At 40.9% G+C, this 24,960-nt stretch overlaps 2 pseudogenes; one reads left to right on the top strand and one right to left on the bottom strand.

Annotated features, from left to right (window-relative positions):
- Positions 1-5,151: 5,151 nt before the first annotated feature.
- Positions 5,152-6,432, bottom strand: LOC143405752 (zinc finger protein 232-like; annotated as a pseudogene).
- Positions 6,433-15,075: 8,643 nt separating this feature from the next.
- On the top strand, positions 15,076-15,297 carry LOC143406515 (UPF0729 protein C18orf32 homolog pseudogene; annotated as a pseudogene).
- Positions 15,298-24,960: the final 9,663 nt, after the last annotated feature.

Below are 24,960 nucleotides of genomic sequence, written 5' to 3'. Positions count from 1 at the left end.
TACCAGTGGGCAGGTCGTGGCTGTCCCCAAGGTTCTTGGCATCCCATGGGAGACCGAGAGCCCTGTGTAAAAAAGGAAGCTAAAATTTCATAGCTGGAAAGGCAAAACAATGTTGAGGTTGTAAGGGGTGCTGTTGTTATCCTCCAAATCTCTCAGAAATGGGCGTGAAAAATGGCAGGCACCAGTACCAGAAAGAAGGATTCAGCCTTAAGGAGAGAAAATACGAGACCCGTGGAGGACCACAATGTCTACTAACCGGATTAAAATCAGAGATGAACTCTTACAGCCTAATGCCCAAACTGAGAGTCCCTTAAAGGGGATTTTAAAAAATGGCAGGCAGGGCAAGGCGGGTGGGGCTGTGGTGTGCTGGAGTATTACTGTGCCCAGGCTCAGAGCTAGAAATGGTGAATAGCAGGCAATAAGGACTGTGAACTGGAGGGACAAAGTATCCCACCAGAGCTAGTTTTTGCATCTTTAGCTTCAGCCATACTTGGCTTTAAAGTGGCTCTGTTTTTGCCATCTGGCACATTGGCATGAGTGATTCAACTTAGTACGTTTTGACAATTCTGATACCAAAGTCTTGGGTCATCCCAGGGGGCCCTGTTGCTGGGTCTCTGGGGACCAATGATCGCATTTTCCCATGTGGGCCATGCTGACTCAAGCCACCTTTAGGTGTCAACTTTGAAGAACAAAACACTGGCTACTTCATTTTTTGGTACCTGAACCCTAACCTGCAGTATTTCTCTTCTTTTCTTACTTTGCCTGCTTCCAAAGCAGTCCCTTAAAGAACTCTGCTTTCAAAAATCTAGTTACATAAATAATATGGACATACACACACTACATATATATGTGAGTATATCGTAACTGTATTAAAATATTTACATATTACTAGTGGTTATCCCTGAATAGCAGGTACATTTATTTCCTATAGCTGCAATAAACAAATTACCACAGACACAGTGGCTTAGATCAACACAAATCCATTACCTTACCGGTCTATGTTTAGGCAACCCAGAATGAGTCTCCTTGAGCTAAACGCAGGATGTCAGCAGGGCTACATTCTTTCCTGGAGGCTCTCAGGCAGAATCCATTCTTTGGCTCTTTTCAGCTTCCAGAAGCTGCCTGCACTCCCTGGCTCAGGGCCCTCTATCAACAAAGTCAGCAATATTGGACCAGGTCCTGCTGATGCTGCCAGCTCTCGGGTCTGTTCTGGTCTCCTCTTTCACTTTTAAGGACCCTTGTGATTACATTGGGCACTCCCAGATAAAAGAATAAATTCTCCTCCTGAAGGCCGTTGATTAGCCATCTTAATTCCATCTGCAGCTTTTAATTCTCTTTTGCCACGTAACCTAACGTCTTCACAGATCTGGGAGCAGAATGAGCACACCTGTGTTGGCCGTCACTCTGCCTGCCACAGAAGATCAAGAACCGTTGTTGCTGTCTATTTTGCCTTACGTGTAGTTCTGAATTTCTGAAATATGAGTTAGTCGTAGAAGATTCTAAAAAACAACTCACAAAAATATCCAGGTCTCTTGTCCATAAACTCCCTTTCAACATGGCTCCATTTACACCACCAGCTACCCCTACTTTCCTTTGTCTCACCTGTAATTTTCTGAAGGTGGTCACTCATTCTTGCTCCTTTTAATAGTCCCATTATGTCTCTAGAGTTACCTTTCACTTACTCTTTGAATTTTAACTATTTCTTTTACTTCTTTGTTTGGCAGTAGGGGAAATGTTTGTTTTAAAAATATTCTCCATGAGCATCACTCTCAACTCTTGAACTTAGCATCTTGACGTATTTATAGCATATCCTCCTGGTCTCTGATATTTGGAAAAAAAGAATCAGAATTCTCTCCACTGATCTACCTGTTATAGTAATAATATAGTAATAATAGCTTACACTTGGCATCTATAATGTTTCAGCCACTCTTCTTAACACTTACATATATTAAACCACTCACTTATCATATACAACAATCTAATAAGACAAATGCTAGCATTATTACCATTTTATTTTTTTTAAAGAGAGAGTGAGAGAGAGAGAATTTTTAATATTTATTTTTTAGTTTTCGGCGGACACAATATCTTTGTTTGTATGTGGTGTTGAGGATCGAACCCGGGCTGCATGCATGCCAGGCGAGCACGCTACCGCTTGAGCCACATCCCAGCCCAACATTATTACCATTTTAAAGATGGAAATAAGGCACAGGTAAAAGAGAAAAGTGAAGCACAGAGAGGTTAAGTAACTTGCCTGTGGTCACCCAGATAAAAAGAGATAGAACTGGGATTTTAATTCCAGAATCCATTCTCTTAAGTATTTTGCTGAATTGACATTCTTGAATTTTTATATCTTCCTCTTCTACATTTTTTTATAAATTCATGATAGCTTTTTCATCTCTCATTTCCTCTGCCCTAATTGCCATTTTTCAAGAAACTAATTTCTTTTCTACTGGCATAACAGTATCAAAGAAGAAAGTATAGCATCGCCCAGGATTTCTATCCTTTTAGGTACATAAATGCCATGAATTCTATGTGAGGTTCTCTGTTATGGAAGAATATTCAGACTTATTTTAAGTATTTGGCTTAAAATACTTTTAGGTCACTTTTTTGTTTTTCTGGTTTTTTTTTAATTGCTTTCTGCAATGTTGTTAAAGTCTGTCCTGTTATAACTAGGCCAAGTAATGTACTCTAAAATAAAATTATATTTTATATTCATTTTGGGAAAGAAAGGAAACCACATATATTGATTGGCTCTTAGGCCTGAAAGTAGAAAGTGATTTTTCAAATGTCTTATTTAACCTTCACCATGGAGATATGAGACAGATGGTCCCATCCCTGTTTTACAGGTGAGAAATGAGCTGTTTTTATCACAGGAATGGAAATCTGACTAACATACGTGATAACAAACTAAGGGAAACTTAGTAAAGCCTGTTTGTTCTGATTCTTGTCTGTGAGTCCCCCATCTTCAGAGATAAGAATGATTCTTTCCTTCAGGTGGATGGCACCTCTCACATGAATCTCATGACCTGTATCAAGGAAAGATCAGAAAATCATTCCTGTAAGGCCTCTATTCCTATATCATTCTTATATTCCTAATTCCTCATTATTCCTATATTCATCTAGAGAAGAAGGTGAGGGAAATGTGGAAATGACCTTCCTAATTCTGTTGTTTCCTCAAAGACCAAGTTTCCATACTTCATATAGAGAGTATTTGTGATCCATTTCATGAGACAAGTTTTAATATCCAAAATGTGCAACCAACCCAACAGTAAAGATAGGCAGAAAATAGGAATAGATAACTCACAAACTAAAAAGATAAAATATATTAATAGACATTAACCATGAAAGATGCATAGTCTGAATTGTGATTGTGGAATGCAAATAAAAAAAATGAGAAAAAATTTTCCTCATTAGATTGGCAGAAAATTAAAAGAACAAAATCATAGCATTTATAAACTCTAGGTAGAACTAGATTTACAAAGGCTCACTTGAATAGTAATTTTTCAATAAAATTGTAATGGGTATGTCTTCAACCTAGCAATTCTATTTTGAAGTTTCAAGTCCCTGGGATTACAGGTGTGCACCTCTCCACCTAGCTCCAAGTAACAAAATTCTATCATTCCATAAATCCATCCTTACTTGATAGAATTTGAACTGTAACAACCATCTCTCTTGTTTTATCACAAGGGATCATGGAAGTTCTCCACACTCTACTATAGCAAATGCACACTGTCTACTTGCCAGATCATCTATAGACACACTCCGACTACAAGAATAAGAAATTCCCAACAACATTAAAAACCTCAGAGGCTTTAATAGAATGCCGAAAACAAATAGTGATAAATTTCTTAACATCTGAACGTAGAACCATATTCTAAACCGGACAAGAGAAAGTGAGAAACCTCATGTTTGTCTGTCTGTCTGGGTAATTCTCAGGATGATTTTAAGCATCCACTGGGGCAAGTGGTAGCTTCTAGCCCACTGTTTCAATTGTTCCCCGTAGGCCTTGAGCTAACCCTGTCCTTTTTTTTTTTTTAAATATAGGCCAATGATCAATTTATTGCCTCCTAGCTTCAATCCAACATTCATTGTTCTGCTTCACTACAGCTGGACTGTAAACATTTCCCCTTTGTCAGGTGGTACAATGGAAGGTTTTGACAATTAAGGGCACTAAAGAGACCAAGATAAGAGGAAGGAGCTTCTTTTAGGGTTGGTCCCCCCCACCACCATCTTGTTCAAGAGTACAGCTGCCATCAGTGTCCAGGAAATCCAGTGGCACGTACCCTTTGGTGAATGTTACTGATACCTCATCTAGTGGCTTCTTGGACTGCTGCATCTCAGTGAATGTCAACCATTCATCCAGTGGGCCATAGCCAATGCTGTGTTGGTGAATATTTAACCAACTGCACACCAAAAAAATTCTTGATTGTTGCATTTGCTGATTTTCATGGTGTGAATATTCCCATCACAGCTAATTTCAGTGCAGATTTAGGCAGTGATAATGCAAAATTGGCTCTAGCAAGCCTGTACAGACTGGCTTTCGTATGGCCCTGTATTAGCACACCCTGTTCAATGAGGTCTAAATTCAGTCTTGTGAGGCTGGAAGGGGAGCTTCTAAGTTTGCTTCCCTTGGCCTTAGAGGTAGTAGCTGTTCCTCATTCTACTATTCTATATCCTTTAGTAGATCATATCCTTTTAGTAGTTAATTCTTTTTATTAAACTTTCCCTTTTCAAATTACTAGTGCGGATTCTGTCTCCTGCTTGGACGTTTGCAGATGTGACCCTCTCCAAGGAAGTAGACCAGTGTGTCAGGACAAAGATCTAGTCACAAAAAAATATATCAATAACTATCACTGCCTGAGCAGTTATGCTGTGCTAGCATTAGAACTCCACTGAAGTAGGCATTACTATCCTTATTTTATTGGTGGACAGCTGAGTCTTGTTCAAGGTCTGCCAGAAAGAAGCAGCAGCACAATTTGGCTATTACTTATAGCCAAAGGCATCCTATGGATATATTAATTTTAATCAAAGGACATGAATTAATAAAATCTTCAGTTGACACTACATTGACAGTTTTTCCTAAACCAAGAAAGACACAGGAAAAAAACCTTAAGATACTTATAACTTTTTTGAGATCTAGTCTTAAGTAGCTTAGACAAAAGTACAAGTCTGTCTGGAGACTTTATCATCTTCAATACACTGGGAAGGCTCTTTGCTAGCATGAACTCTCTGATGTCTAATAAGCTCTGAGCTCCATCTGTAAGCTTTCCCACATCCTTTACATATAAAAGGTTTCTCTCCACTGGGAATTCTCAAGTGCTGACTAAGATATGAGCTTTAACTGAAGGCCTTCCCACACTCATTGCACTCATAGGGCTTCTCTCCTGGATGAATTCTCTGATGTTGAATGAGGTTGAGCTCTGATTGAAAGTTTTCCCACAGTCACTACACTTACAGGGTTTCTCTCCAGAATGGATTCTCTGGTGGATTACAAGATGTGAGTTATAAATGAAGGCTTTCCCACATTCACTACACTCATGGTCTTTCTTCCCTGTGGGAATTTTCTTATTTGTGACAACCGTCTGTCTGAAACCTTTTCCTTGAGCAGGGGACCACTTCCGTCTCTTTGCTTTGGAATTTCTTTGCTGCTGTTCTAAGGTGCCCTCAACTTCAGAGGTAGCTTCGAATGGAGAAATGTCAGTAGTGAGTTTTTCTGAGAACACTTGTGATTCCACTTTGGTAACGGGCAGCTGTGGCAGTGATCCTTTGTCCTTGGGTTCTGGGCCATCTTCTGCAACAACTGATGGAAAATGTAATAATACCTGTTCACTCTTTGGCAAAGGCTGGGTCTCCTGAGATTCACACTTGAGCTGGGTCTCCTTAGGTTGGAGCTGGATGCTTGGTTCCTCCTGGGCTGGTCCCAGAGATGCCTTCTTCTCCCACGGCTCTTTCTGTGCAGGTCCATCTGCAGGGCCTGGACACCTGCGGTCCTGGTTCAAATCCTTTCTCTAAATCTTCCAGCACAGTCACAGCCTCCTCTTCATTCTTTGGGTGATGTTCCCCCACCCAGGACCAGAGTTCCTCAGGCAGGATGGTCAGGAATTGCTCCAGCACCAGTATATCCAGGATCTGTTCCTTGGTGTGCCTCTCTGGGTTTAGCCATTCACAACAGAGTACCCGTAGTCGGCTCAGGGCCTCCCTTGGACCAGGGGTCTCCTGGTAGCAGAGCTGCCTAAAGTGCTGATGGAAGATCTCTTGGCTGCTAGAGTGGTTCCCAGGGAGCCTGGTCTCATATCCCCAAGACTGTTCCTCTTCTTTTGGCTTCAAAATCACAATCTTCTCTTGTTCCTATGTATCCTGAAGGGTCAGAGTTTTAGCTGATGTTAGTGGTACAGCCATAGTAGCCTGGACTAGCTCTGTGGAAAGCTCATACCAGCTGGGGTACCCCCACAGAGGCGGGGTGTCCATCAGGCACTGCCCTGCACCGCGCAATTCCAGCTCTAGCCGCAGCCCCAGCCCCAGCTCTAGCCCCAGCTCCAGCCCCAGCTCCAACTCCTAACCCTGTCCTTTTTGAAGGATTTTTCTGGTTGCTGCCTTCCTCTCCATGTGACTAACAGGATTAAAAACATATGCCCTGAAAATTTCTTCTACTGAGACCCTATAAATATTACTCATTCTGGACTAGGGTTGTGGCTCAGCGGTAGAGCTCTCCCCTAACACGTGTAAGGCCCTGGGTTTGATCCTCAGCACCACATAAAAATAAATAAATAAAGGTATTGTGTTCAACTACAACTAAAAAAATAAATATTAAAAAACATATATTACTCATTCTGGGCTGGGAGACCCTTGAATGCAATCAAAGCTGTCATTCACATGAGATTCCATAATATTTCAGTCTTAAAGGAAATGCCTTTTAAAGCAACAATTCAGTCTACGTTTTAGATTCTGAAGGAGTTTAGGGAATCAGGGGCAACGAGAGACGGCTCCAGTGGCTTAAGCTTCAATTACATTATATTGAACTTAATTTCTGTGGCTTCCAATCAGCCCCAGAGTATTTACCAAGACAGGCCACAGTGGGAGGCAAAAAGGGAAGATAATAACAGCCCTAAAAAGACTTGCTTTCTGGCCAAGAAGGTCAAATTAACATCTTCAAAACAGTGAGAGGCCAAGAAATGCAAATTGCCTGGTACTGATAAGAAGTGCAGAAGCAATTTTAGTAAGAAGGGAGACGATGTGGTCTGCATCAATCCAGGAAGGCTCAAGAAACAAAGACTATAGTCGGGCTCAGTGGTACATACCTAGAATCCCAACGATTTAGGAGGCTGAGTCAGGAGGATTGCAAGTTTGAAGCCAGCCTCAGAAAATTAAGGAGACCCTTGGCAATTTAGCAAGATCCTGTCTCAAAATAAAAATAAATAAATAAAAAGGGCTGGAGATGTGGCTCAGTGGTAAAGCGCCTCTGGGATCCACCCCGAGTACAAAGAAAGAAAGCAAGAAAGGAAGGGAGGAAGAAAAAGGAGGAGGAGGAGGAGGAGCAGAAACAAGTTGGTGTCTTAGATTAAACTGAAGGGTACGTGAGCCGAGGATGGCCAGGGTAGGAAGGAGCTTGCTACAGTCAAGAACAGAAGCACAGGCCACACATGGACATTTCTCAGATGGAGGTCTCTCCTGAGGACCTCCATATGGAGGATGTCCATCTCCAGCCTCCAGCCATTTCCTCCCTTCCTCCAAATCACGTGGGGTTCTGAGAACTCCCAAGCCAGAAACATGTGGATTGTTAAGAGAATATGTGGAAATCTCTCCCCAGAATAGTAATGAGTAGCCTGTGGGTCTCTCCACAACATTTTGAAGAAAATAAATGAGCAAATGTCAGATTCAAATAGATCCCTCAAGAAAGATAATTTTAGTTGACTCTTTGGAACTGGAATCCTGTCTGGGCACGTAGGAGCACACAGATATCAGTTACCTTCAGTTACTGAAGAAGAGCAGGTGTCTAAACAAACCTGCTGCTAGTCAAACCGAATTAAAACGACACTGTACTCCTCCACAACCCTCGGGATTAGTAAGCATGCAGCAGGCCCAAGATCGTCCTCCTTACAGATGGCTTTTGAGGACACCTGTACTTAGTTAACTGTCACAGTCAATGGCTATATCTAAGCCTGACATTTTATCCCGAAAGGATCATGAACCTGTAATAGTATAACACTGTTGAGCTTAGAACCCAGAGAAGGAGACTCCAGACCATTAGTCCCAGGTTCTTGTAACTTCTGGCACATTCCTGGGTCTCTCTGAGCTACTATTTAATTCTAAGTAAATTAAGCCAAAATATTTTATTTGCTATTACCTTGTCTGTTTGAAAAAAAAAAAAATGTTCAGTAAGCATTTCCTCTATGCATGTCTCTGCCAAATGTTTGAGGGAGGAAATGAAGTACAAAAATGAATGAAGCAAGTTATACTCTCAAAGACTGCAAATCTCTGAACAAGCTAAATACAAGAGATGCAGGCTAAATGGGGCAGAGAGCGACTGAGGCTCTATGAGAGGCACAGAATTTGGTAAAGCAGGGCAGATGCTAAGCGATTAATTTTGAGATAAGTTTTCTGGGATGACTCCTTAGAGGTATTTTTGTCTTGTATTTGAAGAACAGACAAAATTCTTCTGGGTGGACTGGGAAAAGCAATACGCCAAGATAAAAGAAGACTGTAAATAATTGAAGGCACAAGAATACACATTTGGAAAATGATGAGAGACCAGTGTGCCTAGAGAGGATATAATGCAAAATATGTTATTAAAAGTAGGTTGAAGCCGGGCCCAGTGGCGCACGCCTGTAATCCCAGAGGCTCTGGAGGCTGAGGCAGGAGAATCGTGAGTTCAAAGCCAGCCCTAGCAAAAGTGAAGTGCTAAGCAACTCAGTGAGACCCTGTCTCTAAATAAAAAAATACAAAATAGGACTGGGGACGCAGTTCAGTGGTGAGGGTCCCTGAGTTCAATCCCCAATACCGGAAAAAAAAAAATGTGGGTTGAAGGTAGATGAGGAGAAATTTAGAAGTCAGATAAAGGAGACATAATTGAGCAGGATAGAGAGCATGTTCATATACAAGCAGTCTTGTGCTACTGGGATTTAAATGATGAACTGGAGATTTTTTTTTTTTAAGGCCAGTTAAGACAAGAAATCACCATATTCTTGGAATGAGAAGATGAAGGCCTGACCTGGTCAAGAAGCTGTGAGCATGGCTAGAAAGAGGCAGATTTGGTGTATGGGCCATGGTGCAGAAAGTAGCAGAGAATGGCTTGGAAGTTTCCAGTTGGAGGTGATTGCATGCCATCCTCCCCAGTGATCTTCACGAACATTCCACCTCATGGACAGGACCACAGCACATCCACAGAGAAACTGGCGCCTATGGATCTAGATCTGCCCCGACCAGAATTAGCTCTCCATAGATTGAGAATAGAATATGATTTCAAATCCAACCATTGGGGGATGGAGATAATTCCCAATGAAGGAGAAGAAACAGCAAGGAAAACAGTTCACAGAGGAAGATACTGGGACACACATAGGAACTGAGCTGCCTGGGGGCCACTGTTGGGCTGAGGAGATCACCCAGCAGTGACTGGACATGTTCCCGCCGTGTTCTCACACAGCATTTGACAGAGTGGTGCCTGTGCTGTCAGACATTCATGAACATTTAGTGATATTTTGTATGGTTGGGGTCATTTATTGGTTTGGAAAGTTAACCTTTAGGGAAACTTAAAAGATTGTTCTGGTTCTAGGGAATCTTCCAAATTGGAGACAGAAAGATGGAAGATGTGCTCATCATTCAAACTTTATGGGGGAAAAAAAAAATTCTGAAATGTTGAGGCAAATGTTACGTGAGATCTTGTAATAGTTCCACGAAGGCCTCAATCTTTGGCCTTGTTAAGGGGGAACCAAGCCTTTGACCTGGTGGCACAGAATGGGGTTCCTTTATGTTAATTTCAGCAACAGTGGACCTTATTTACTTTAGCAATTGCCTTTGGTGTAAAACAGCAAGTTGTATTTACTTCTACCCAATCATAGAATATCCTTTTCCCCAAAGATTCTCAGTAAGGAGCAGTGTCACTTGTGACCTTGGGGAGCTCTAAAGAGGTGGCAACCCAGAAGCACACTTCTTTGCCCCGGGGAGAGAAGGGCCAACCAACCCTCTGACCATACAGTCCAACAGTAACTGAAAGTAAACGGTTCAGGAGAAAATGTGCAGAAGAGTTCCAGATTTCTCTAAAGTAATAAGCTAACTCCCTCGTGTTTCCAGAATATTTGTTATTTATTGATTGAAAATGTTTAAAGGACTTGAATCATTAGAATCAATACTTTTAAGTGATCTTACAAGCCCAGCATCCAGATTATCATCTCAAACAAATTAGGTGACAGTTTTTGCTTTTACTGCATCTAAGACACATTTGTAAAACATTCTTGAATGAATGAGACAAAAATGCAAAGCATACTTGATACCCAGATCTGTAACTTTCATAAGTTCATTTGTAGTTATACTTTGAAAGTGTGTTGAACCAACTGAAACTTTATGATAACCTATAACACAGAAAGAATATTCATAGCCTAGGGTTCCTATTGTGGGTGTATAAGATATATGCTTCCACTTATATTAGGCAACCTGCATAAATCTGCCAGCTTTAACCAAAGAGAGTTCTTGATTCCTGCATTAGTTCATCATCTTACAGTTTGGGGAAGATTAGAAAGTCGTCTGAAAGAAAAAAAAATGCACTTAGGAAATTCACTACTTCTTTCTTTGATTTTTAGGTAGTTTCCACAAAGATACTGTGGTTTATTTATTTTTTCTTCTTGCTTTGTTTTATGTGGCTGCTTTTCTTACAAAACAAATGAATAAATGTGGAACAAAGAGGATGCTTTAACAAGACTGAGTTTCACCAACGTGTTTGGTTCTAAAAACAAACCTTCAACATGCAAACTTTCAAAAAATGAGTAAATAACTGCATTCTTTGTAAAAATGTGGGATTTGCCTTCTTGCTACTCATGGGAATGATTTTAGGCAATGGCTTTCCAACATGCAGATTCCTGTGACACAGGTCAGTGTGGCACTAAAGAAGAAGGCAAAGATCCTTCTCTGAGCCTTGGGCACCATCTCAAGTTAAATTTCCTCTGCCCTGGGCCTCTCTCAGTTGGCTCATTTCTGACTCTCGGCCTCTCCTGCTAAAACTTGTCTAAATCTCACAGCTCCTCTGGGTCACATACTCAGTGAAAAAACAAATGCCATCTGCACATGTTGCTTCCCATCTTCCTGAGGGAAGACACTGGTGACACACAGTATTTCAGATTTCCAGAGTCATTTCCAGTAATTAACTATTCTTCATGGCAGGAGTCCATGAACCATTCCATTCTATAGATGGTCAGGCTGAGCCCTGGAGATTGAATGACCTGCCCTGTGAAAATCCCTTACAGAGCAATGGCAGAGCCAGGTTCAGAAGGTAGGGCCCCCTAGGAAACAGGTCACTCCTCATGCAAAGTCAGGAAACCAAAATGCAGCCTCGGGCTCAGTTGCAGGGGAGAACTTTTGGTCAGCCTAAATATAGCAGCCTAATCTGGAAGACAGCCAGTGCTCTGGATGCCTGCTCCACCGGCTCACGCAGAACACTCTAGGATGCTTAATTGCCACAGGTGGGTCACACAGTTCTTCGAACATTCTTCCCAAAATAAACCATTTCTGAACCTACCTACGTGTTGATGGTATTGTCATTTTAAAATTCAAGGTAAAAAGAGGTAATGGTGAGTCAGAGGGAACAGAGGTGGTTGTTTTTGGATAATTGGAGGTACATTCTGTAAATTGCTGGGAAGGCATTTTGCAAATTGATTTTCTTTCCTCTTTTTAAAAATTTCTTGCAGACATCTATGTGATTTGTCCCATACAGTATAGTTTTGTAAAACCCTAAGAAATGTATTTTCCATTCTGTGACTCCAGTCCTCCTAGGTCAAGTGGGGGCTTTTGTGTCTGCCTCATATTCAGAGTTGTCTATCTGGAGCCTGGAGGTACCTGTTCATGCAGGGAAGTGAGTCTAGCATGTAGACAGTGAAGTCCCTTCCCCACTCCAAAGGGAACCCCCAACTCCTTGGGTGACTCAGGAATGGTAGAGCAGATGGGTATGAGGAAGGGCTATGAAGTCACCCGAGTATGAGTCAGGGTTTCACTGCTGACTGCCATTTCCATATGCAAACCTCATGTCATTAGTCTCCATCTCAAAAATAATAACACCGGCCCCTCCTTCTTCAGAGGCTGGGATGATCAGCAGAGGGAATAGTTCAAGTGATTGATTAACATATGATCTCTACTGAGTATAGTTTTAGGAAACCTCTAAATAATCATCTCAAGCAATTTAGGTAATGGAAATAAATTTTGCTGCATCTACAATACTTTCATGCTGGATGCGGTGGTGCATGCCTATAATCCCAGGAACCCGGAAGCTGAGGCAGGAGGATTGCAAGTTCAAAGCCAGCCTCAGCAATTCAGTGAGGCCCTAAATGACTTAGCAAGACAGTGTTTCAAAATAAAACATTAAAAAAGGACTGGGGATGTTGCTTAGTGGTTAATCACCCTTGGGATCAATCTCTAGTACCAAAAAAAAAAAAAGTTCATAAAGCATAATTTGGTATGCAGCATTAGGTACAGGGTATTAGGTATGGGTTAGTAGGTAGAGGGTAGTGTCAGTTTTATCAATGGCAGGGATCCCACGCTAAAACTCATAGAAAATATTTTATGACTACCAGAAATATAGAGGAACAAGTCTTCTTAATTGGTTTGGGATTTTTTTTTTTAATTTAAATTAAAATTTAAAGTCAAATGCATTTTCTTCTGCACCAGTAAGTGAGTGGATGACAGTGGCAGGCCAGCTGGAGCCTGGCTCTGATGAACTGGCTCTGTTAAGTGTTATTAGTGGCCTGCAGTATTCTCCTGTGCGTTCTCCTTTCCCCCAAGCAAAAGCCATATGTGCACCTCTCTCATTAACTGTGTAGGAGAGTTAAAACTCCAGCTGCTTAGTGTTTCAGGCAGGCACCAACAGAAAACATTAATAGGAGAAAAGCAAAAATATTTTGATAATTTTTTTTACTTGTATATGGAGGACTCATAAGAAAAATGAAGACCCAAAGAAGCAGTGAGAGCCAAAGGCTTTCACACTAGGTTTGGTAAAGAGTAACAAATCACCAATGGTGCCTAGACAAGGGAACCTGGGCCAGGGAGGTTAATTTTGGAAAAGTGACTAGATAGATAAAGGTTAGTTAAACAAAGTTTGTTTGTAGAGATTTCTTTTGGCCTCAGCTCCCCTGTCTCTGGTGTTAAGAATGTTTTCTTCCTCCTGGTACATGGCAGGCACCTTTCACATGCCTTTAGGGAACACAAAGGCAGTCAGAGTGCCCTTCTGGCATCTGACACCTTTCAAATATCTTTAACTCAAAACAATCAGTGTCCAAGATAAGGATGTTTGGGGTTGGTGTGTTCTGCACCCTTTTGCCTGCATCCCAAATCTCATGGCCATTCAAGTCTGTTGGATTACATGTGTGGAACCTTCTACTGCTAAGAGATTTCTCTAAAGGCATAACCTACATGCTGCATTTCCCAGACCATCAAAGCTCTCAAGTGAGCTTTTCCAGTCATTAGTTAAAGAAGGTCAAAGAAGGCAGGGCAGACGCAGGGAGTTCCCTGGGCTTTGGTCCCACTCTCCAGCAAAATTCTTATGTTTAAGCATAATCCCCAATTAAAAAAAAAAAAAAAAAAAAAAAGAGCTTCTTCTTGCCATTTGAAACTGGCTTGCCCCATTTTTTTTTTTTTTTAATGTTTTTCTTCTGAAGCTGGGCAGGCAGGGTTGAGTAGCTTGAATTTTGTTTATGTGCTTTTAAAAGTCTAATTATAACTCTTTGAAAGCTACTCTGCAAAGGGCTGTATAAAAGAAGAGCTAGATGGGTGGCCCCCTCATGCTGGCAGGGATTAAATATGCATGTTACTTTGGGGCTAGGTGCAGCTGCTGTCACTAATGCCACAACAAATAACCCTGAGACAAAGGTTTGCTGGATGCATTGTGAGGTTTTGTCAGGTGCTGAAGACCAGATCTGATAATGGAAGGTGAGTGCACTCATGAAAACACAGCGGCTGCCTCTCTAAGCTAGTTAGGAGCACCAGAGTCTCCCCAAATAATCTCCTTATCTCGTTCTCTGAAAATGTTCCAAGCCCTTCTGCATTCTATGATTAAAAGGTCAAGGTTGGAATCTAAAAATCTCTTCTAATGCCATAGTGAGCCACTTAATAAATGGAGAGTCACTGACTAGTTAGAAGACTGCACTAAGGAGAAAGTGAACAGTCAAGCCTCTCAGAACAAAGAGCTTGGAGTAGGGAGTTGAGTTGTTCATCTTATTACTGGACTAACCCAGTGAGGATAAAATCGATGTTCTCATCAAATGTATCCATGGAGGATCCTTAGGATGGCTACTCCTCTCTTTTCCCACAGCCCCTTCTCTTCACCATAGAGCCTACAATCCACTAAAATTATCTAATGTTTGGGTTAAGAGTTGTCTTTTTTCCCAGGGCCTATTTTTGTTATTGTTTGCATATGGAAGGGGCAAAGTGGCTTACAGGCTTACTTCTCAAAGTGAGGCCTGTACCCCCAGTGGCATCTGCATCACCTGTGGGCTTGCCATAATAAAAACCTCAGGCCCCACCTCAGATCTCAGAGTCGGAATCCATTCTGCCAACACCCCTCCATAAAGTACATGCACAATGAAGTTTAAGAAGCTCTGACCACAGCTTAGAATAACTTCACTTATTATTGGTTTGCCATGTTGAGAAGACAGTGTATCTTTTCTGGATGTTGAAAGAAAGGTGTGGATACTCAAGATGCTGTACCTCATTCTAACCCTTAATAGAGTTAATTGAATATTCCCCAGGGCCTCTAAGCTTCTCAGTCCTAGGAAAGTTACTGTACCAGGCTGGACAGCAGCTCATTCCTCCCTCACAACAAATGGCAGACTTTGCCTTTGGGGCTTCCTGGTTGTGGCTTAGGAGCTGGAGCCTGGGACAATGGTGTGCATTCCTTTATTCCAGTTCTGCTCTGGATCTACAAGAAATTCCTGGAGCCATACATATACCATGTGATTTCTCCTTTTGTTAGTCATATATAGTCTAGAAAAGCTATTAAAGAATCCAGCAATAGAAACAAAGTAACCTGTAAGTAAGAGTGCCATCAGAAATGGATTACCAACCAAAGGACCAACAGGAATCCACAATAAAAAGAAAGACTAATACAGTTTTCCCAAAGGATCTCAACTGCATTAAGAATGGATCTGATAATATGAAGCATTTTTTCTGTAATTGTCTCTGACCTTTTACTCTGAAACTAGATTCCAAATAGATCGTTTATTTACCTGATACTTATTGAGAAATACAAGGTATTTGTATTTCAAATGTACTTGATGATATTTGATGACCTCGTTCCTGAGATCCGTTTCCATTACAGTAGCTTGCCTTTGTATTGCTGCTCTTTTTTTTAAATATATTTTTTAGTTGTTGATGGACCTTGATTTTATTTATTTATATGAAGTGCTGAGAATCGAATCCTGTGCCTCACACATGCTAGGCAAGCGCTCTACCACTGAGCCACAACCCCAGCCCTCATTGCTGCTCTTTTAATAATCTGAATGCATAGGCTTGTGCCGGTAAACACACAGTACTTCAAACCTTGGGCCTCCAGCATTCCTTCACATGATTTTGACTCTTTTTACTCTAATTCTACAGGTCCTTCTAATTTGAGTGGAGTAAATTTTACTGTAAAATAGTATAGATGACAATGATATGAAACTAAGATAAAATTACTGTTTGACACAATGGAGCAGTGTTATCTGTGAAAGTAACTAACTACTGTTCATTGCTCTCAGGAAGATAGAAAAAGAAGGAAATAGGAGAAATTTCTCTGAAAAATGAAACCTTTTACATACCATGTAATGTATATTATAAAATGATAATGATCTTGCCTTCCTTCCATTCCAACACATGCATTAAACATCCAGTTTAAATTGTGTGTGGGGATGGGGGGTGGGGAGGGGTGGGCGAGGCCACTGCAGCAGTTTGTTTGTAGGCATGTTGGCTCCAGCTGCTAATGGCCAGGTCTCTATGCTCCCTAGGGGAGGAAGAGGAGTCTCCCATACACTCTGGCCTCTGTCTACAGCTTTGCTCTGTTCTTAGTGCAGCCTCTGCCTCACATCTCTGAATGTTTAATGCTATTGCATTAAAATGTTTAATTTTAATGCTGCTTGCAGACCCTGTCTCCAACCACCCACAAAGGAAGGGGACCCTTGGCATCCCTCCAAGACCCAGGGCAGTGCACTTTAGCCTACTGTCACCTGCAGGTTTTTGCATCTGCTTAATGGTCAGTTTCAGGTGAGATCATTTGCCTTCAAATAGCCACCTCCATGCTGGAGAGGGGGCTAGGAGTGTGAGAGATGAGAGGAAAGGGCCCCCACAGATGGTGGAAAGTAGTGGCTGGAGGGCAAAGTTGATCACCCAGCACCATGCCTTAGAGGCACTGAAGAAGATACTCGGCTCAGTTTAGTCTATAATTCAATGTTTAGGGTTTTTTTCCCTGAGCTCTGCTACAGTGTGAGCTTCCCTCCATTTCCCTGAGCAAACCTTTGGTAAAGTCTGCTGTGAACAACTCTTTGGCAAGAGAGCTAAGTTTAGAAAAACCCTGTGGCCTGAGGTCAGGTGGTGTGGGGAGAGGAGAACCACCCCCAGACAGCCATTGGCTGGCTGGTGACCTAGATTTCAGCAGAGACAAGAAGTTGGGGGAACAGTGACCCGGAGAGTGTAAGCCCCCAGGATTCGCGGAAATTCCACTGGATTGCCACATCACTGGACTTGTCACATCATTAGACTTGCCACAGCATGTGGGACAGAGGAACCTGGAATTATTATTTTTCTATTGAAAATAAGTTTTCTATTAGAGGAAAAGATGACCTCAGAAGGCTGAAAGGGCTTGGTCACTTAGGAAGAAATAACACAACTGAACATAATTGTGCCCTTTCCTTCCAGGCCACACAGTCTTGCTGGAGAGTAAGCAAGATTAGGTTGAGTGAGGGCCAGCAACAGCCACTGCAATCTGCCCACCCCTAAAGCCATGAGTCCTCACCCGTGGAAACTTGCCTCCTGCTGGGAAATCCTCTCTCTCACTCCCTGAACCTCGGCTCCCATTCCTTTCCCACTTCCCCTATCAGGTGTGTGTTTGAACTCAAAGTCTGAATGATGACCAGGACCCCTCCTGTGGGACCTCTGGGCCCAAGACCATTCATGCTAACAAGTAACCAAGTACCTAAGAAGGCCACTGAGAGCAGGGCAGGATCTCCACAGGGAGCCACCAAGTCCTGTGGCCAACATAGCTGAGTCTCCACTGAGCTGTGGCCAAGAGGCACTGAGGCAAGAGAGCAGGAGGCTATTCAGTTGCTGCCATCCAGGAGCGAAAAGCTCTGGCCTTTCCTTTCTGCAAATTCTCTTTTTCTCCTTAGCCACACACAGATGGCCCAAGGAATGAGTGAGACCCTCACCTTTTTTTTTAAAACACTTAATAACCAACTTTATTGAGGTGTAATTTACATATAATAAAATGTTTCCTGTTAAGCTTACAATTTATCTTTTATTTGTTTTTTTGTGAGCCTTCCTTCGTGCAGGAGTGTTGACTGGTACAAGCACCTATAGCTGGTCAGGTCCTGTGGTGCTGAATTCCCTGTCCCGGGCTTAAAACACAAATCATTTCCCCAGCAGCCTGTAAATCTGTCAGGAAACCATTTTCATCTTCAGATTCTTCCAATGCCTCTTCTAAAGGTCCTCAGCCTCTAGAGGGCGTAAGATTCATCTGGGGAGTCTGCCAAAGATGCAGATTCCAGAGAACTCTATTCTGGTTTGAAGCTGGTGGTCTGCAGACCACTCTGGGAGGGGCTTTGGTCTTCACTGTGCTAACTCCACGTTTCCCCCACTCACTCCCAGCTCCTCTGCTCCTCCACAACCTCCAGATCCTCAAATTCCTCTCAGGATCTTTTTTTTTTTTTTTTTAATTTCTAGTTCATTACTTTCTTAGTCACCTACTGTGCCATCTTTATACCCCCTTTTTTAGTTTTCCTGATCCCACACACACATACACACACACATATACACACACATACACACACACATACACACATACACACACACATACACACACACACACATACACACATACACACACACACATACACACACACACATACACACACACATACACACATACACACACACACACACACATACACACACACACACACACACACACCACACACATAAAAAAAAAATACATGGTAAGGGAAATTTCACTTTAAGTACTAAAATATTTTAAATGCCAAAGATCCCTTACTTACAGGATTAACAGAAAAACCTCAAAAACCTCAGATGCATGGGCCAGCAAGAAACAGTGATGAAATCTATTTCAAAATTCTTGTGGCCAAATCGTTTCCCCTTTAATTAGGGAGCTATTCCCAGTTTCCATTGTAATACTCAGCACCATCAAGATGTTTCACTGTTCCCTGTCATCTTAAATGACCAGATTCTACACTAAAGAGTTTCCTTGTCACCTTCATTCTTTACTTTAAATGAAAAGTGAAATATTGTGAAGGTCCGTATTTACCAAATAGGTTAAAGAAAAAGTCATGAGAACATAATTGAGTTTGCAGGAACAAAAATCAATTTTTTAGGAGTAAAATTGAAGTTTTAGATTCAAATCACTTTTTACTAATTCAAATTCTTTTGGTAAAGACTTCAAAGCTTGAAAAAAGAGAGAGGAATTAAGAATTGAGCTATTGGAAACTTGGCGAGACAGGTAATAAATTATACTCGAATCATTTAGAAAATTTAATTTGGCATCATTTATAAATGTGGCATTGGATAATATCTCTTAAATTTAGCTACTTTAATAAAGAGCTATATGTCTATGGAGTGGGGAGCAAAGGATCTAATCTCCACACAGGCCCAACCAGAGCCTCCACACAGTGCGGTGTGACTGCCACCTAGTGGCAGCATATCCTCACCACAGGAGTCCTACCGGTGGAGGCCGAGGAGAGCCGGTACCTGGAGCATCATCAGACTGTGGGGCTGACCCATAAAATAAGGCCACCTGGCAGCGAGACTAGTTGTAGTTCCTATAATATCTACTCCTGTAGCTTCCAGGGTTATTTTAAGAAATATGTATTTGTTCGTGCAATTTCAAAGAAAGTCATACAAGGACATGTAAGTCACAGTTTTTACCTGTAGGGAGTTTGTTTTATACAGGCTCCAAGTAGAGGTTCAAGTTCCCATTAATTTAATTCTAGCTCAGAAAACATTTCGTTGCTTTAAAAACAGCACTAAAATTTGCTGATTTTTGCATCCCAGGACTCAGTAAGGAAAAAAAAAAACAGTGGCTAAGTCAGAAGTGTGGGATCCATTCCAACCAGCAGTAGAAGCTCAGGCAAGTGCCTCCATATTTTCTAACCCATTAAATGGGGGTGATTGAAGTAGGCTCTCTCTGAGACACTCTCCAGGAAAAGTTCTACTACTCCCATTCATTTTTTAACTTCCACCTCTGGAGGGCCAAAACGTTTTTGGCTAAGCTGTTCTCACATTATCATGGGTGATTTCAAGGTTGATTCATTTTCACAGCTGAATCTATCCTGGTTCCTCTGGAAGGCTAAGAATCCCAGCAACATCACAGCTGATCAATTGGGCAAATAATGTTTGCTGTTTGTCATTGAAACCTATGGGTTAGTACAGTTCTTTTCAGCTAAAGTTAGACCAAGAAGACCAAAAGTATTTGGATAAGGCCTGCAAGATCCAAAAGTGTGTAGCCTGACTCAGTCTCATTTTGCGGGGTGAGTGGCTGCTTTTGCAAATGTTAAGTGCAATAGCTGGTGAGTTTGAGGATTCATCTTAGTCCACACTTTTGCTATGCAGAAATCAGTGCCAAGATGATTAAGCATGACCTTTCCATACAGATGGTGCCTCACTTCACCAGCACAAACAGCACCTGTCACATTAACCCTGAAAAGCAGATGTTTACATAGTTTTAAGACAGTGTCTTAAATTGGTAAAATAAGTGCTTTAATAAAAGACCTGGCAGGAGAGAGCACAATATCATTGAATCTATCTACATTACCTGGTAAGAATGCCATACTGTAATTCTTAGAAATTAGGAGATATTTAAACATAGCACTCTTCTTAAGTTATACCTACATGAGCTTTCTTAAAATTTTTGGATTAATGTATGAACACTGCCTTATCTGAAGGCATGTCAATTCACTTTGATAAGATGTGTTTTATTATGAATACACAGTCCTCAACAACAAGGCATGGTAGCCCACACCTGTAATCTCTGCTTCTTGGGAAGCTGAGGCTGGAGGATGGAAAGTTCAAGACCAGCCCAAGCAACTTAGTGAGACCCTATCTCAAAAAATACAAAGGGCTGGAGCTATAGCTCAGTGTTAGAGAGCTTGCCAAGCATGTGTGTGTGTGTGTGTGTAACTCTGGATTCAAGTCCAAGTATTGAAGAAAATTAAGTTTTCTGGCTTTAATACAATGTATGTGTGGAAGATAGCATCAACAACCTTGAATGTTTGTTTCAAAAAGTCACATTATCTCAAATGTAAAAGGGATTCTAAAAGTGATTGTGATTTAGAATGATTTTCCTCCAAATATAAGAACCATTTTTATCAGACACATACAAGATGGGATTGGAATAATTTATTCCAGATATAGACCATAGGAATTGAGAAACAGTAACGAAACCAAGGAGAAGCCAGTCTGCTTTTTATCATTACAAGAAACCAGCAATCCTAACTAATGTCAGGGATGAATATACCTCCCTGCAGTGTTAGACCATTCCTCACTCTCTCCTACAGACTGAATGCTGGTGTCCCTCAAAGTTTGTATATTGAAACCAACTAGTCCCCAGTGTAATATGGGTGTGGGGCCTTTGAGAGGTGATTAGGTCAGAAGGATGAACACCTTTTGAATGGAATAAGTGCCTTTATAAAAGACTCCATATATATACTCAATGGAATACTATTCAGCATTAAAAGAAAATAAAATCATGGCATATGCAGGTAAATGGATGGAGTTGGAGAATATAATGCTAAGTAAAGTCAGCCAATACCCCCCAAAACAAATGCTGAATGTTCTCTCTGATATAAGGATGCTAATTCATAATGAGGCTGGCGGGGACCATGGAAGGATTAGATGAACTCTAAATAGAGCAAAGGGGAGGGAGGGGAAGGGAGGAGGCATGGGGGGGTAGGAAAGACAGTGGAATGAGATGGACATCACTACCCTAAGTACATGGATGAAGACACGAATGGTGTGGCTCTACTTTGTGTACAACTGGAGATAAGAAAAATTGTGCTCTATATGTGTAATATGAATTGTAATGCATTCTTCTGTCCTACATAACAAATTAGAATAAAAAAATAATAACCAAAAAAAAAAAAAAAGAATATAAGAGACCCCAGAGAGCCCTGGTCCCTTCCACCAGGTGAGGACACAGCCAAAAGAAAGCCATCTTTCAACTAGGAAGCAGGCCTTCCTGACCAGGTGCTGAGGCTGGCAGTGCCTTAATCCTGGACTTTTCATCTTCCAGAACAGTAAGAGATAAATTTCTGTTGTTTGTAAACCACCTAGTCCATGGTATTCTGTTAAAACATCTCAAACAGACTAAAACACCCCGACAACCCAACCCACTAATTGTCCTACTTTCTCTGCTGTCTACTTTAATATTGAAGTGACTAAGAGCACACTGCATTCTACTTGTTACAACGTAAGTTGCTATTTCATATCTTCTAATTATCAAATCAATATTTTATAATCTAGAAGATATAGAAACACTGTTAAAAAGCATTTGAAGAATTAGCCATAATTTACAATTCAGAGCTACTTGCAGCCTACCCTCTGGTGTGTTTCCTACAGTATCTTCTCTATCAGTTTCTTCTTTCCATATTCAGGGTATTTTCTTTATTTATACTAAAGATCTATAATAAATCATATTTTAAATATTGCATAATATTCCACTCTAGGTTGTTTTCAGTCTGTCACTCTTATAACGCAAAAATGAAAATTACTCTATTATGTATTTATAATGTATTTGTCTAATTATTTTGGTAAAAATAATTAGACAAATACATCCTAGAAATGTAATCACCAGGTCAGAGATTAAATAAAGGCCTTCTTATAAAGGCCTCAGGATTATATTGCTAAATGACTAGCTTACATACCCAAAGCATATATTAAAATGCTAATCATTTGAAAACACACCAAAATTTAGTATTATCAGATGAATATGTGCTTTTTTGCAGGGCTGAGGAGGGGACACTCAATGGATTGATTACTTTTATTTTTTAAAATTTGTACCATTTCTATCACAATTTATGTCTTTGGTTACTATTGGGATTTTTATTTGCATTTTATTTTTCTTTTCTTTTTTCCTCTTTTGGTACTGGGAATTGAACTCAGGGGCACTCCACCACTGAGCCACATCCCCAGCCCAATTTTGTCTTTTATTTAGAGACAGGGTTTCACTGAGTTGCTTAGCACCTCACAGTTTCTGAGACTGGCTTTGAACTCATGATTCTCCTGCCTCAGCCTCCTGAGCCTCTGGGATTATAGATGTACGCCAATGGGCCCAGCAACATTTTCTTATTTATGAATTTCTGCTCGAGTCTTTTGCCCTTATAGATGGTCACCCTTTTGAAACTTACTTTTTACTGAAAGCTGGATGAAGAAACTCTATCTTTAATAAGGTAACATGCTTTGGATAACTCTCCTATTGAACAGTCTCCTCTGCTACCAGGGAGCCTCTACTGCCAACAGGCCCTGCCCACAGGAATCACGCACTAAGCCTCCTTTCCATTCCTTGAAACTTCACACCTTCTGAGACCACCATCACAGTCCCCTCCGTGGTTTTTCTTTCAGACTGATGGACACTTCACCACACTGGTTGTTCACATTTCAATGAGAGCAGTAGAATAAAGATGTGCAATAATTAATTTATTGGAGAATGAGATGGGAGTTTGAACTCTCTCAATAGTGCTATTTGTTTCTCTTCATGTTACCTAAACTGTCCATCATCTTTTTTTCCTATCATGTTCACAGAAATTTCTTAGTAAAAAAGCTATCAAAACCTCCAACTCTTTTCACATAAACTCTTCTCAAGTCACACTCTTTATCCTGTGCTTATTAACAGATCAATTTGAAGCCCCAAATTCTTTGCGTTCAGGGGAAGTGTGGTATGGCAGACACCACCAACAGAACACAAAACTGTTTTCCTCTCTTCTCAGCACCCACCTGGGTTGTATTTCCTAGCGTCCTTTGCAGTTAGGTACAGCCACAGGGACAAGTTGTCCTCAGAAGAATGGAAATGTTGGTGTGTGTCCCCACCTGTCCTTACTGCTCTCTGGGTTCATAAAACTGAGAGCAACTTTGAAATTCATGTGTTAAAGATGGCACCGCCACTGTCAGTTTGGTTTTTAAATGACTGTGAGGTGGAAAGTTCTTTCCACTGATCTGAATATCCATGCTGGACAGGTATATGAATAAGAAATTAAAAATTAACTTCCTCTGTATTGAACTATTGAACTTTGGGTCTATCTGAAGTAGCAATTTAGATACTGTGACTAAAATAAGAGAAAGTGAAGCATGGGGGTGGAGGGGGGTCGAGAATGAAATAATTTGTGCCAGTTATTCATCTCTTAACTCTCAACTTCATTCCTGACCTTCTCTGACCCCTTATGTCACAAGCCTGGAAGCCCACAAACAGTATCTTGCTAATTCACTTATCAGCTGCCTTCCAGAAGGATTTTGCCAACTGGGAAAATTATTTATTTACTTACTTACTTTTTTAGTTTGGGGCTGTGCCTCCAACACCAGGAACAGCTAGCAGCAATGGACAGCTGCAAGCACCGAAAACATCATTGACAGTGTTCAGCTGCATCAAAGAGGCATGTTCTCCTGGCTTCCCAGTTGACCGCAGCAGTACCTCCTGAAATCATCAGCGAGTGTGGATTTCCATGGTTTAGTTCAAAGGTGGGCTACGGCTTCTTGATCTTCCCTTATTCCTCTTGTTCTCCCCACACTTTCCCTGCCAGTTCCTGCTTTATATCCTTCTCTGGATGAAACACCTAGAAGAGCTCCTCTTAACTGGACACTGCCCATCATACACAACTTCTCTTCCTGGTGCCGCTCACTACTATGAAGTTCTTTAACATTTCTGATTTCTTCAATGATAAAATTAAAAATAGAAGCTGCTCTAACACCTGGAGACTAAATAATACGCTATTGAATGACCAATGGATAGCGGAAGAAATCAGGAATGAAATTATAAAAAAAAACACTTAAGAGTTAATTGAGAATAGCAACACAACTTATCAAAATCTCTGGGACACTATAAAGGTGTTTCTAAGAGGAAAGTTAATTGCATTGAGCGTATTCTTTAAAAAGGCACCAATTAAATAACTTAATTTTACATCTCAAAGCCTTAGACAAAGAAGAACAAATCAACATCAAAAGCGGTAAGACAGGAAATAATTAAAATCAGAGCTGAAATTAATGAAATTGAAACAAAAAAAAATCAGAAAATTGATGAAACGAATAGTTGGTTCTTTGAAAAAATAAATTAAATTGGCAGATCCTTATTCAAGCTAACAAAGAGAAAGAGAGAAATGTTAAATTATTAAAATTCAAGATGAAAAAGGAAATATCACCACGGACACCAATGAAATATAGAAGATGATCAGAAAGTAGGAAAACTATCCTATTCACAATAGCCTCAAAAAAAAATTTTTTTAAATCTAACAAAAGAGGTGAAAGACATCTACAATGAAAATCACAGTACTCTAAAGAAAGAAATTGAAGAAGACCTTAGAA

This window comes from Callospermophilus lateralis, chromosome 8 (genome assembly GCF_048772815.1).
Source record: "Callospermophilus lateralis isolate mCalLat2 chromosome 8, mCalLat2.hap1, whole genome shotgun sequence".
NCBI lineage: Eukaryota > Metazoa > Chordata > Mammalia > Rodentia > Sciuridae > Callospermophilus > Callospermophilus lateralis.
This window is presented reverse-complemented; position numbering and strand designations above follow the sequence as displayed.